Genomic DNA, 15280 nt, shown 5'->3' with positions numbered 1-15280 from the left:
TTCATCTTGCTGGGCCATGGTTTATTTTTTTCTTTTTTTCCATCTTTCCTTCCTTCCTTTAGAAAATTTTTAAAATTTTATTTATCTATGTATTTATATTTTATAGAGACAGGGTCTTGCCATGTTGCCCAGGCTAGTCTCAAACTCCTGAGCTCAAGTAATCTGCTTGCCTCAGCTTCCCAAAATGGAGCTTACAGGCATGCACACCATGCCCAGCCCCTTCTTTCTTTCCTTCTTCTTCCTCCCTCTCTCTTTCCTTCCTCCCTCTCTCCCTCTCTTTCTTCCTTCCTTCCTTATTTCCTTCCTTCCTTCCTTGCTTTTCTCCCTTCTCTCTTTCTTTCTTTCCTATTTAAGAAGTACCTACAATTCAAAAAATGTTTCAGGAGGGATTAGATGTCCTGCACTTAAATTTTTATTTAATGTTAAAATGATTGTACCCTACAACAGTGTTAGCTATTTTTATAAGTACAAACATCCAGTTAAAAACAAGAATGTTTTTCAGGCCAGGCACCTGAAAATAGAACTAACAAGATCATCATAAAGGAGAAAAAGGGAAAAAGAGGAATATGTCCAGCCAGGCCACATTGTATGGGTCTTGTCTTTTTTTCTTGGGTGGATAAAACAGAAAGGCTAACACCTGATTTGGAGATGCTAAATGTTTTCTCTATTAGACTTACAGAAGGGCTAACACCTGATTTGGAGGTACTAAACGCTTTCTCTATTAGACTTACTATGTACGGTTGCTGTCGACCATCTGTATTTATTAACTGTAAATTCAATGTGCCATGAGGAGAATTTTATGTTCCTGGGAATTAACCTGCTGAATTTGGTAGCATTGTAGCCTCATGGTAAACAGGCAGTATAGCACCCATGTCCTGCCCACCCTAACTCCCTTCTCTAGCTGGTATTTTCTTCCAAAAACTATTCTTTGGTAATATCCAGAGCACATGTCTTGATATTAAATGTTAGTAGGTAATTTCAGAAGCATGTATTTAATGACATTTATTAAGTTCTGGAATAGAACATTTCTGCGGCATTGTAGCATCATTGAAATGAATGAATGGTGACAAACCGTGACTCTGTATATAACTGGGGAATGTAGTGTAGAATCGTCTATTTTTTTCCCCAGAGGAATGTGTCTCTTTTGAGTCTAAAATTGACTTTAAATTTCCAATTACTGAGAGTTTTGCTGAGAGACTAGGGTTATGCAGAGATCGTGCAAAACAAGTTTGCTATTAAAAAAACAGATAATTAGCTATTTACCAAGACCCAATTTTGGATTATTTTCATGGGAATTCACTGATTCTTGAGTAGGGGAGAGTGAGATTTGTTATAGTTTAATTAATTAAACTCCACATTTACTTTTGCAACAATTGTTTTTAACTTAACACCTACTATGTGCTGTACGAAGCACTGGAATCGTAGCATAAGTAGGAGAGGAATTTTCCCTGAACTTGCAAACTAGCAGGTGGCAGTAATAAAAGCTGATACAGAGAAACAAGCAAAGCAGAAGGAGCAATTGCATAAAGCTGAGTCCTGGAAGGCTGCCTATAGGGGGCAGTATGTGGTCTGGCCTTAAAGGACAAATGGAATTTTCACCAGGGAAGACTGTGGTGGGGGCTCTTAGGGGGGATGAATAGGAAGAGCAGAGGGGGCCGTACAGCAGCCGCAGCCTCCTCTGCTGCTTGTTTGGTTGGAAAACACCGCAAGTGAAAAGGCACTGTGAAGAATGAAAGAACGAGTGAGGAGCCAGCCTATGGAGTTTGGCTGTGTCTCTCTTAGTCACAAATAAGGAGCTGTTACTGGTTTTTGTCAAAAGAATGGGTGATCAGATCTGTGCCTTAGGACACTTTACGTGGGGCAGAACAGGGACAGGGGACGTGGTAGGGGAAGAAATGACTCGATTTTCAATAAATCATTTTGAAGTGTAGATGGTATCTTAGTTCATTTTTTGGTACTATAACCCATTATACCTGATACCAGGTAATGTATAATGAAAAGAAATATATTGTCTCTCAGCTCTGGAGTCTGGGAAGTCCAGGTTTAAGGCGTCATCATTTTGCTGTGTCATCTCATGATCGAAATTGTCATTCCATGATGGAAGGCACAAGGGCAGGAGGAAGCAGCATGGGGTGAAACTCGCTCTTTCACATAGTACCAGTCCTGCCTCTGAAAGCCAGCACTCAGGGCTTCATCACCTCTGCAAGGTCCCACCTCTTAACACTGGTGAATAGCAACTAAATTTCCACAGGAGTTTTGGAGGAGACAAACATTCAAACCATAGCAGATGGATTCAATTCCAGCTTATTAAAGAGTACCATATAGTGAAGAAATGCAAAAAGAAAAAACAAATTAAGAGGTCTGAGGTCTAGCCCTAGCTTTGCTACTAATTTGTTTGTGTCAGGATGAGTCACTTTACGTCACTGATCCTTAATGTTCTCATCTGTTCAGGAGGTGGGGGTGTGGATTACTCTATTACTAAGGTGATATGAATGAGCATGTGTGATAACTACGTCCTTCATTTCCTCCTTCGGTATTTTTATCTCAAAATTTCCAAACTGATTTAAACAGGATATTTCATTTTGGTGGTTTTTTTTTTTTTTTTGCCATATTCAAAAACAATCTGTCTCCCTTGAGATGGTTACAGAGCATTTTCCTGTCAGATCTCCTCTCATTCTGTTTTAAAATTTGTCACTTAAATATTTTATCAAGGAAAAAGAGAAGGCAATACTCTATTGCCATCATGTCTCTCTAATTTATAATCTCTAAACTTTAGAGTCGAAATACTTTTATGTGCTGGTAAAGTGTTCTTAAGAATAACTAGTAGCTTTGAAAAGTGGAAGGTGTGGGATGAGGGGCACCTAGTCCAAAGTAGAAGAGTAAGATGACTTGTTTTTGTCCAGGCCTTGCTTGGATAAGCCTCTGGCTACAATTTGATTTAATCATGGCTGCACTGTGAAAGGGCAAGGTGCATTTTCTAAAAGAAGCCTTCAAGGACACCTTTGACTGCTTTTTCAAGATGGAGAAATATTACCAAGATGAAAATTATGTAGGGCAAATATACATGAATAAATGTGTTATAATGGAAGTGACTTCTATAAAATACTCAGTGCTTAGAAAGAAATGAGAATTCTGTCAATCAACTAAGTGACTACATATTTGGAAATGTCTGTAGGAGATTGTTTTTTTAAAACTTTTGGTTCAGATGTTTACATATGGTTTCTACATTTTATTATTTGATATTCATTTTATGTTTATTTTATATATAGATCTTTTTTCACTGGCTTACATAGTCTACTAAGAAAAGCAGTCCTTTCTCAGCTAGCGGGAATTTGACACAAAGACAGAACCATTAAACGCAGTGATTCTCAACTTTTTATACCCTACCATCTTAATCAAGAGCTTGTCAATGCAGTCTGCAACCATGATTTTTCACAGTCAGATGCTTTCAGTTTATCTTCCAACGTGATGTTGACTCAAACATTTGGCAGATTTATAATTTCTTCATTCTCCCCTGCCACTCATTCTCAAGATTTAGATTTTCTCATTTAGCAGTTGTAACCGTGCTTTACCCTTTCTATAAATCTTCATGAAGTCTCTAAACCCAGTGCCACACAAGTTGAGAATTACTACCTAACATTATCTTTTGAAGAACTGAACATTACATTTTATGGTTCTGTGTTAATTAAGCCTCTGCCTGAGGTATGTTTCCACTTTTTTAACTTACAATGCACACAACCTAATTCTTCCCACTGAGGAGCATAGTTGGGACAAGCAAGGTCTCCCCATCCCAAGTCTTGCCTGGGAGCCCTGACTTTGGCCTGGAGGCAGGAACAATAGCTCTCTGACATCCCATCTTTGTCTTCTTCCCATTCCTGTGGCTGTGGTATGGGCAGAACCCATTTCTGCCTCTGTCTCTGTGAGCGCAGAAGCTTCCTGGCCTGTCCTCTTCATCCCTCCCATGACTTCTTCTCCATTCCCATTCAGCCACCAGGAAACTCACCTACCTCTGAGCTCCTCTAGCACAGATCAGTTCCCGTACCCAGCATTTAATCATACTCTGCACTGGACCTGCTTCATGAATGTTAGGTCTGATATTGGCTATTAAGCTATCAAACTTCCAAAGATGGAGAGTATGCCCATATTACATTAGGGCTATTCTTTTATGTGTCTCGGTATTTTTTTTTTTTACAATGATGGTCACAGATAGATAAACCCTAAATGCATGAATGTAGAGTTACTCAACAAATTAAAAAAAAAAAAAAAAACCACCCAGGGGTAACTTTACTATTCCCACACCTGCTGCCAAATCCACCCTCTCTGGAACTGTTCCTAACACACCCACACAGAGGGGCTTGGAACTGTGTTCAAGTCTCTTGAAAGAGGCTCTTAATATGTGTGTGTGTGTGCGCGTGTGTGTGTGGTTAGTTTTAGGGGTGACTTTGTAAGTTACATGATTAGAAAAAAAATGATTGTTCTGTGATTATGTGACACATTATGTCTATATTTAGGGGATGTAGATTCCTTATGAGCCTTTTTGTAAAGAGAGGCCTGACAACCTTACAGCATCTCTCAAAGCAAAAGCATTCCTGTGGTTGGTCCTATTATGTGACCTTGAGCACATTTCTGTCCATTCATCTATGATGGACAGAAAGTTCTCATCTGAAAGTTAAAAAAGTGGACTGAGTGACTCCATGTTTCTTTCTAAATTTGGGTCCTGAGCACTGTGTTTTTTGCTACTATTGTCTCCACCTTTCTTCAGACATTTCACAAAATGCACATGTCATGTTGGCAATATCACCCAAGTTCCACTCTGAGGTCCAAGGGCAGAGGGGAGTGGCACACTCTGGGTCTGCCGAAGTGTTCCTGGCTGCCCACGGCCTGTTTCGCGCTCCTTCGTCCTGCAAATAGGAGACAACAGTGCCATCTTCTGTGCTCACACCTGGCTTATTGACCTATGCTCCTCCCATGTCATAAACATAAGCGTCAAATCTGAACAGCCCTTACCTCATCGTATCTCCTCAGTAACATGGTAGTCCCAGGAGGGGATGCAGTAGAGGCTTCTGTGTCCTGGTGGAATGGTGGCTATGATCCTGAACCACAAGCACCTGGATAGGACCTTGGGTCTTGCTTCTGCCTTTCCTGAATAGCATTTAATGACCATCCTCAAATGTCAAAAGTTATACTTGGCAAGCAGAGAAATATATGTGAAGCTAACCTGTCTTACAGAAACGCACAACATGGTTACAGAGTGAGACAAGGCAATGTGAAAATGTGGGGTACATGGAGGTCTCCCCAGGACGCTCACCTCTGAAGAACTGGTATCATGTTTGACAGACACTGTGGGAGAGCACTACACAGACTTTGAGACCAAGGATCAGGCCTGTGAAAATGGGACTCAGATCCTTAAAAGAAGAGGATAGAAGATGCCACTAACCTCAGAGAATCAGCAGCTAAGACAATTCACTCTGAAGCTGTCTCTGTATAGGACCTGAGATGGTTTTCAGCAGACAGTCTGAAAGACTGATTCTGGTTAGGACCCTGGTTGGTGCCATATGAGTTTAACTCATTTAATCCAGTCTCAAAAACTTGTCCTGAGATCCTGAAGACAGGTTTCTAAGAAAATGAGAGTGTGGCCACACTCTGGGGAGCCTTTTACTGGAATTATAACCCTAGTGGAGAAATAGTCCTCTCCTATATCAGCTATAATTTTACAGGAGTGGAACTCAAGCAGAAGTCATTAATGCAGCTGATCATCACTGAGATAGGTAGTGGAGCAGAAATGGGTTGCACCAGTGAAACTTTCTATGATGTGGCAGAAACTCAGTGCCCCAGGCTACATCCCTTATCCTTCCCACTATCCCACTTTAGTGAATAAGGGACACCTTTCAACCATCAACCCTTGCCTGAGCGCTTTGTTTGTTTGTTTTTGTTTTTTGAGACAGAGCCTTGTTCTGTCACCCAGGTTAGAGTGCAGCAATACGATCTCAGCTCACTGCAACCTACACCTCCTGGGTTCAAGCAATTCTTGTGCCTCAGCCTCCAGAGTGGCTGGGATTACAGGCATGTGCCACCACACCCAGTTAATTTTTGTATTTTCAGTAGAGACAGAATTTTGCCACATTGGCCAGGCTGATCATGAACTGCTGACCTCAGGTGATCTGCCCACCTCAGCCTCCCAAATTTCTGGGATTACAGGCATGAGCCACCGCACCCAGCCTGTTTGAGAGCTTTTGACTGGTTTGCCTGTCAGTGCAGCAGGACAGAAATGCCAGGGAACTAGTTTATACTTCACAAGAGCTATCAACCCATACCGGTGGGGTTAGGGTACCAGTATCCTCCTTTTCCCCCTCTCTGGTTGTATCCTCTGAAATGCACATTTCATGGAGTTCTCCTGGAGTTCCCCAGAGCGACTAAACTTTAGTCGCCCACAGTGGTAACTTGCTTCTTGGTAATACCTCTTTACTGGCTGTCCTGTTTTCCCTTTCTCACATTCAAGCCCCCACACCAGTCTTTCCTGGGATTGTCTCCAAACTAAACCACCTGTACTGTGATCTTTGTCTCAGCAGCTCCTTCTGCAGGGAGTGGAAGGGACTCAGGACAAATCCTAAGCAAAATGTTGTGGGATAGCTGGAAGCGGGTGGGCACAAGAATGAATCATCCCTTGAAACCATTGGATGCTCAATGATTATGGGTTGGAGACTCTGCACTGTAAATGGCTTCTGTTACCACCACGATTTTCACCTTTGTCATTGCTTCCGCTTCCACGGGAAGGCGTGACCTAGGGAAGTAAGGGTGTCAGAGAGTGTACACAGGTTATTGTGGAACTGTCAGAGGGGATGAGGTAGGACGGGAAGAAGCAGCTATCTTGGTTGCATGCCTGCTGCATGCGTGGCTGGATCGGCTGGGGAGAGAAAGTGAGCTGGATTCTTAGTACAGTAGCATTTCTCTACGAGTGTGTCCCTGTCACAGCTGTGCTATTTTTCACTTGTAAGGCAAACTGGTTTACAGGACAGGGTTGGCAGTTTCTTGCACTCCAGACTTCTCTTAAAGCTTCCATGCCCCTTTAGCTTGGAGACTTCTGTCTGGGGAAGTTGGTCCTCAGAGCCGTGAACCCCCAAGAGAGAAATCTCAGGGCATTTGGCTTTCTCGGCTCTTCCTCTCCCAGTATTTTCCTCCTGGGACTTCCAGTTCTCCACTCCACTTGGATATTTCTTATCTGACTTCTGCTATAAAAATAAACTGGTGATGACAACGATAAGAAATGCAGACTAAAAACATAGCAAGATCAAATTGGTCAATGTTTTTCTGTTTAAAATTCTCCTAAATCTGAAGAAAATTATTAACCCTCTGTTCAACAGCTTCCATTAGGCCACACCCCAGGTCTCCTCACCAGCTATGGGCAACCTTTCCTTCAGTGGGTTACTCTTTCATTCCTATAGGTCTTTGCTTTTCTTTCTAAGGCAGAAAACCCTGGTAAGTGTGTTTTTGAGCAACTCCCCTCCACCCCAGTCTGCTGGCTCTCGATTCTGCATGGCCCACTTGCTGCTCCTAAACCTGGCTGATTGCAGGCAGGATGTCTGAGATCCAGTCATCACTCTGTGCTACCGGCCTGGAAGGCTGGGCCTGATGTTCCATGTCAAATTACTGCCCTCCCTGCCTGGTTACTGAGGACACAGCCTTCATATTCTGGTTAATTAGGGTTGAACGGAATTCACAGAACAGCAGGTATGGGGGCTGGGATCCAGGACAAGGGAGGTCAGTCAAGATTGATGTATTAGCACTGCTGCTTCCAAACAAAATAGATTTCACTGGTCCTGCTTCCCAGATTTGCGGCCTTCAACACCACCACGAGGTGGAAGGGTTCCTCGGCATTCTGCACCTGGCTTACTAACTGAAAGCTGGATGCAACTTTATTAAATAGGAAAAACGGGTTTATTTTGGAACATTATCATTACCCTTGAAAGACGTCAGAAATGTGGGCTAATCTAGCTCTTTTGTCTGCAACACCCTAGGGTCGTAACAACAGATGTGAATGACGTAGCAACCGTTTCCTCATTCTGTCCCAAGGAAGGCAAAGCACTGTCTGATGAGGACGTGTTGTAGGTGTGTGGCCAGTGGTGCGGAACAGCCACGCCACTCACCAACGCCACATAGCCAGGTTAGTGATTCCATTGAGGGAAAACATAAACAAAGAGAATTGGGAGACTTTTACATTTCCATGACTTAGATTCTTTGAGTACCATGCTTTCAGGGTCATTGAATTGGATTGTTCAGCTGTGAATAACAATTATTTCCTAGGGCAGTGATAACCAATTAGATAATTAGATTTTTTTTTTTTTTTTTTTTTTTTTTTTTTTTTTTTTTTTTGAGACGGAGTTTCGCTCTTGTTACCCAGGCTGGAGTGCAATGGCGTGATCTCGGCTCACCGCAACCTCCGCCTCCTGGGTTCGGGTAATTCTCCTGCCTCAGCCTCCTGAGTAGCTGGGATTACAGGCATGCGCCACCATGCCCAGCTAATGTTTTGTATTTTTAGTAGAGACGGGGTTTCACCATGTTGACCAGGATGGTCTCAATCTCCTGACCTCGTGATCCGCCCGCCTCGGCCTCCCAAAGTGCTGGGATTACAGGCTTGAGCCACCGCACCTGGCCCCAATTAGATATTTGTATAGCGATTTTAAAATATTTTTACTGTTGGCTGAGTGCGGTGGCTTAGGCCTGTCATCCCAGCACTTTGGGAGGCTGAGGCAGGTGGATCACATGGTCAGGAGGTCACGACCATCTGGCCAACATGGTGAAACCCAGTCTCTACTAAAAATGCAAAAATCAGCTGATGTGGTGGTGTGTGCCTGTAATCCCAGATACTCGCAAGGCTGAGGCAGGAGAATCGCTTGAACCTAGGAGGTGGCGGTTGCAGTGAACTGAGATCACGTCACTTCACTTCGGCCTGGCAACAGAGCGAGACTCAGTCTCCAAAAAAACAACAACAAAAAAAAAACTTCTGTCAATATTGTTCCGTTATTTTAAACAATATGTTATTCCTGGATTATAGTTATTAGTAATTGCTATGGTTTGAAGGTGTGTGTCCCCCCTCCAGATTCATATGTTAAAATCTTGACTTCTAAGGTGATGATATCAGCCTTTAGGAAGTAATTAGGTCCTGAGGACTTGTGAATGGGATTGGTGCTTTTACAAAAAAATAGCCCCAGAGAGACCCCTGTTACTTCTAAAGTGAGGACACAGCAAGAAGACGTCATCTCTGAGGAAGCAGGGCTCACCAGGCACTGACTCTGCCACCATCTTGATCTTGGACTTCTATCCTCTAGCATTGAGAGCAGTAATTTTCTGTTGTTTATCAGCCACCCAATTTATGGCATTTTGTTTTAGCAGCCCAAATGGACTAAGACAGTAACTATAAATATGTAAGAACATATTTGAACTTTTACAAGCATATGTGAGTCTCACTGACCTGGAAATGTATACCAAGGACTTAGGACACGAATATAATAGTATCTTGTGACTGTAGAATTTTTTTCAAATGACAAAGTGCTTTTGTGTCCATTTCACATGCAAATACATTTATTATTTTAATTGTTTAAAGAAGAATAGTAAAGTATGGAGTGATAAAGCCAACCTGTTGGTAACATGTAAAACCAGGTCTCTTTCCATATCCCTCTTTCTCTAGCTGATCACCCACTCTAGTAATTGACGTTAAGAAATTTCTCATTCAGTCAACCTCTGAGGATTCTTCACACTAGTAGAAACTGGGTTTCTGTTCTCAGCGATTGTTCCTAGGGCCAGAAATGAGTTCATATTTTAGTTGTTAAAGTTGCTCCAAATGTCTACCACTTACAACTGGTTTACTTGTCTCCATACTAGTAAGCCTTATACAGAATTTGATAACTGTTAATAGCACTGTCTCCCAGCTTCATAGTACTCTCCGAAATAATAAGGAAAAGAAATGTATTGAGGCTCTAGTTATCAAACATCTGAAATCAAGCCCCAAACCAAACCACCTAGTTTTTCAGTCAAAACATGATCACGCCTGTCAGCCATTTCCAACACATCGTATTTTCAAGGATAAGAAAAATACATTTTCAACTCTCAGTCCAATAGTCACAGAGGTAGGCTGATGAAAGTATAGCAACATAATTAAACACTTGTGGTAGATGAGGTTGAAAACAGTCATTCATAATTTTTAGACCCTGACTCAAGACTCACACCCATTTATGACATCCTTCTAGATGAACTGTGTACATTCAGAGCACATGCGTTTAACCCTCTACTGTTAGCTGGTGCTTTAATCCACATTATATTCCTTTGCCCTGGCTCATGGGCTACTTCCAGTTGCTCCAGAGTCATTTCACTCTGAGTCATCTCTTGGAAGGTTAGAATCACATCTTTAAATTTCCTTTAATCTTCTCTCCTCCCAGAAAAAGTAAATATTGAAAAGGAATAAACAGAGAGGCTGCAGTTAGAAGATACGGGTCAAAGTTCCAAGCTGACCGTTCACTAGCAGAGAGGAGGTGGGCTCTTGAAAGGATCATTTGTTTGTTGCAAGACTCCTCACATACCCCGCACTTGGTAGACACTTGGCACATAAACGTTTACCCCGCACATGTGCCCTGAGCTTAGGCATCTGCAGACATGGTTTCTTTGTTACTTTTGGCTTTTCTCTTAACTGAGGAAGAACTGCTTTGAGCTGTTTCAGAATAAGAGCCAGCTTCTTTCTGTAGTTCAGTTGCTTTACAAGTGGGTCATCTATCTACTGGCTCCTGAAGGCATTTGGTCTTCTCAAAAGTATGTGATCATGTCAACGAAGTTAGAATGCAGCTACTGCTGCCCAAATGGCAGCCCACACGAGAGTCCGTCTTTTAATTACTAGGTAGTTTGCTGGTATAATTGCTCAGTAATTGCCTGAACTTGCGTAGCAACAAAGTATGTTTATAAGTCATCAGCCATGCAATAAATGCCCACTAATTCACATTTCTACCAGGAAACATTGGCTGAGCTTTTGAAGATCTGAATGCCAGTTGTCTTGATATGGTGCTAAAAGTGCCTGACACATTTATTTTCAGTGCCTCCTTGAAATATGTTTCTTCTGGTATTCTTTCTGTGGGCATTCTAACCATGGCCTAAAATCATTTACCTGCTCTTCTGTTCCATAAATCCCAAATAAGCGAAGTTCTTATTTGGGATTTATAGAACAGAGGAGCTTTTTTATAGAACAGAGGAATTTTGCCCACATTGAGCAAAGTTCTCATCCCTCCCTATGGGTCTTGATAAGCGGAAAGGAACCTACTTTTATCTGTCTGTCATACTGGCTTCCAAATTCAATTTTTGTAAAGTGTCTACTAAATTGTATTCTTCAGCAAGTGTGTAAAACAGTTCACTAACAAACTGAGGTTTATTCATCTATTTCTTTTTTGATTGTTTTTGAGATGGAGTCTCACTCTGTCACCCCGGTTAGAGTGCAGTGGGCTCTGTCTCAGCTCACTGCAACTTCCGCCTCTCAGGTTCAAGTGATTCTCCTACCTCAGCTCCCGAATAGATGGGATTACAGATGTGCACCACCATACCCAGCTAGTTTTTGTATTTTTAGTAGAGACGGGGTTTCACTATATTGGCCAGGCTGGTCTCGAACTCCCAAACTCAGGTGATTTGCCCATCTTGGCCTCCCAAAGTGCTGGGATTACAAGTGTGGGTCACTGTGCCCAGCCTCATCTGTTTCTTAATAGTGCATTAATTAGAATAGACTCAAGCTAAACAGTAAAAAGAGTAGACAGTGCTGAGTAGGGAATGTCTGCTTGTGTTTCTGTGACTTTAACATGACTATATGTTAGAGAGAGACATTGTTGGGATGTATCATTTGGGCTAGACATAAGGAAGTCGTTAAGCAAAGATTACTCAGAATGAAACATGTTAGAATCTTTCACTCTTTATGCATTTAAGTATGGCTGTTAGAATGACTTATTTCTGATAATAAATTTTCTTTTTTTTTGCCAATAGAAGCCATTGACTTTAGGGGCATCAAAATGTGGGTTTGCAACTGAACATTAGCAGCATCTAGTTCTTGTGATCAAGTTAAACTTTCGGGAATGTTAAATGAATAATGTAGTAGAAAGTCTGGGAAAATATTTTGAGTCTAGGCCCTCCCATTTGCAATGTCTGTGACAATTTACTTCAATTAATTATGTCCTAGCTTCTTCATCTAGGAAATAATGAGTTTGGAAAAGATTGGTGATTTCCATGGAAAAATATCTGTGAAGCCCAGGAGCTCACACTGGCCAAAATTCTCATCCCTTCCTGTGGGTCTTGATAAGTAGAAAGGAAACTACTTTTAACTGTCTGTCATACTGGCTTCCAAATTCAATTTTTGTAAAGTGTCTACTAAATTGCGTTCAAATACCATTGGACTAGATGATCACATTAGAATTAAACTTGCACTCTACAATGTTTAAGACTGTGAGGCTCTTGGTTCACTCCCTATACACACCCTGAGAGAAGGCAGATTCATCCTTCCCTGGGTGTAGGCCCATCAAAGTCAGCTTGGGTATACTGCATGGTCTGGTTGCTGGAAGCCTTGAAGCTTAGATTTCTGGTGCTACCCTTGGTTCCTATGTATCATGGTCAGGGCCTAAAAATAGTCCCCAGGGGCAGACTGAATAACCTCAGCCTAATACGTGCACAAATGACAGCAGAGTGAGCAACCATCTAAACCTAGAGTTGTCTAGGAACCAAGAAGCTGGAGGACCCATAGTCCTCCCCTCTCCCACATACCAGTTCTAAAGATACCACCTCCCTCGAAGGGAGGCAGAAGGCAGAGGTATGTGAAAGCCCAGCATTTGACCTTGGCTAAACCTTCACTAAAGAGGCTGTTTAAATGATCAGATGCAACTAGGCTTGAAATGGGTGGGGCTCTAAATTATTCCCCTACTCCAACCAGTTGGTGAACCCTCAGGAAACAAACCATCATTTTTAAAGACAAACCAAAGAGTGTGTCTCATGTGTGTGCACGTTTGAGTCATGTTGGGAATTAAATTTGTGAGCTCACTGTACTTAGAAACTGTTAGAACATTTTGCTGACAACCATCCATCCTCTGGAGTTGGAAGGGCTCCTTGTAGTTGTTCAGGCCTATCCTTCTTCTATGTCCTCACCTCCACAGCAGAAAGCACTTTTTCTTGCTTTTTCCCACTCGAGGAGCGAGATTGATTTTCAGCATGTGTATTTTATTTGCGCCCCTAAGGGGTAAGGTTACCCGAGATGCTCCTTTTGCATGGATGTCATTGCGCCTGCCTTATGCATATGTATTGGCTGCATGGGGGATTTGCTCACTCTGGCCTGTGAACAAGACAGCGATGGGTCATTCTTCTCCAAGCATCAGCACAAACTAGACTGAGCATGGCAGGTCATTTGCCTTCTTTTGGAACTGGATGTCCTGCCAAGAACGGAAGAGAGCTCCCCACACACAGGTATCCCACCACACTGCGCCTGGCTTCCTGCCCCCTCCCCTCTCCTCTTCCCAAGAACATGTCCACACTTACCTTGGTGCCAGCAAGGGCCTTGTTCTTCGACACAGCCATGGTGTTCCTCACAGGTTAATGTGATTGTAAACACTGAGTCACTGCCAGAGAGTTTCAATGCTGAAGGAAATAGCAAGTAGTGAAAAGATGACCTCACAGCCTGTGGCTGCCAAATGGAGGCATCAGACACTGCTGCTGGCAGGCAACACAGCAGAGACACAAAAGGCATCACGGGGGCTTTTGAACAGTGGTCTCCCCCCAAAAAAGCCGCCCTCTCCTATGTGCCCCTCATGGTTAGGCTGCAGGTGGCAGTCACCATGAAAGCCGCAGGGGCCAGATCTCCACCCCCGGAAGGATGACTGAAGGGAGAACTAAATCCCATCCCTGTCTTCTCTGAGTGTTAATACCTGCAGAGAAATTGCATTTGCTGGGTTGTCACATTGGTGGGTGAGGGTGGGTAGGGTGCAAACTTTTGTAAAATGTACTCAGGGATTTCTGTGACGTATCCTGAAGGACTGCCTTTAAAGAGATGCATTTGGTAAAGCAAAAATAAAAATAAAAAGGTAGTAAAAGAACTTGTCACAGAGTTTGCCTACTGTCAGAGGAAAATGAAGCTAAGTGGTGATGTCTCTATTATAGTCTGTACGATTACAAAGCAATTACATCACACACGAGGTTCTCAACTTGTGTCACGATGAGTAGAGGGAAGTAGACAGAAAGGTGAGGTAAGGTGTGCAAAGGGATTTTTGCCTTTGAGGTGCTCAGAATCTGTAATAATTCCAGAGAAGTAACTGACTCATAAATAACCAAATAACATGGTACAATTCTCATTGTGACATAGGCTGAAAACCCAGGAAGTGTTCAAAAAGGATGTGGAGGGATAAGAGCTGGATTTCAAAGAATGGCTGGATGTATGTGTGTATACATATCTACATGTGTGTATGTGTGTCTGCGTATGCATGGTGTGTAATGCTTTCAGTGTGAACATCGTTTGCTATTCAGGATTGCAGGGGACACTGGCTCTGACTGCCTGCAATCTACCATAAGTGGAATAAAGTATAATAAATCAAATGTCATAAACAAAGTATAATTTAAAAGCTCTGTTTTTCAAATAAACAAAGTTCTTCAATCATAGTTTTGAAAGCAGAAATACTTCATTCCCATAACCTCTAAGTGCTTTGTTTTTTATTATTATTATACTTACCTGGTTTTTGATGAAGGGAAAATTTCCACATTTGGGTCATATCTTATGTCTTAGTAACTATACCTTGGGCTTTCTTTATTGCAACCAGATTTAGAAAAGAACAAAGAGGGGAGAAATATATGCATTTGCTGGTTGGACGGTTCTTCTCTTTCTTCTCCTTCTTCGTGAGCTCCAGGCTTCTCACTCTACTTTCTCTTCTGGAGGAGTTAGTGAGCGTGCAATTTAAAAAAAATCATCTGAACTACCTTCCTTTCTTCATTGGCTGCCTTTTCTTCCAGTCTTCGATCTCCCTGCTTCTCAGGCTCCAGGCCCCTCCAAGCTGCACGAGTTGGGGTTCTTGGGGTGCTCTACAGCCCAGGATCTATGCACAGTCTTTGCATTTATGTGAAAAAAAAAAAAAAAAAAAAAGAAAAAATTGACACCACCAGCCTTGTGAGGTAGATGTGGTTAGGGATGGAGATGAGCAGAATTAAGGACTGTGTGCTTTTGTGTGCATAAATCTCTGTTTTCCTTTTCTCCCTCATCTCAAATCCAGAATTTTATCTAAAATAG

This window comes from Saimiri boliviensis, chromosome 14 (genome assembly GCF_048565385.1).
Source record: "Saimiri boliviensis isolate mSaiBol1 chromosome 14, mSaiBol1.pri, whole genome shotgun sequence".
NCBI lineage: Eukaryota > Metazoa > Chordata > Mammalia > Primates > Cebidae > Saimiri > Saimiri boliviensis.
This window is presented reverse-complemented; position numbering follows the sequence as displayed.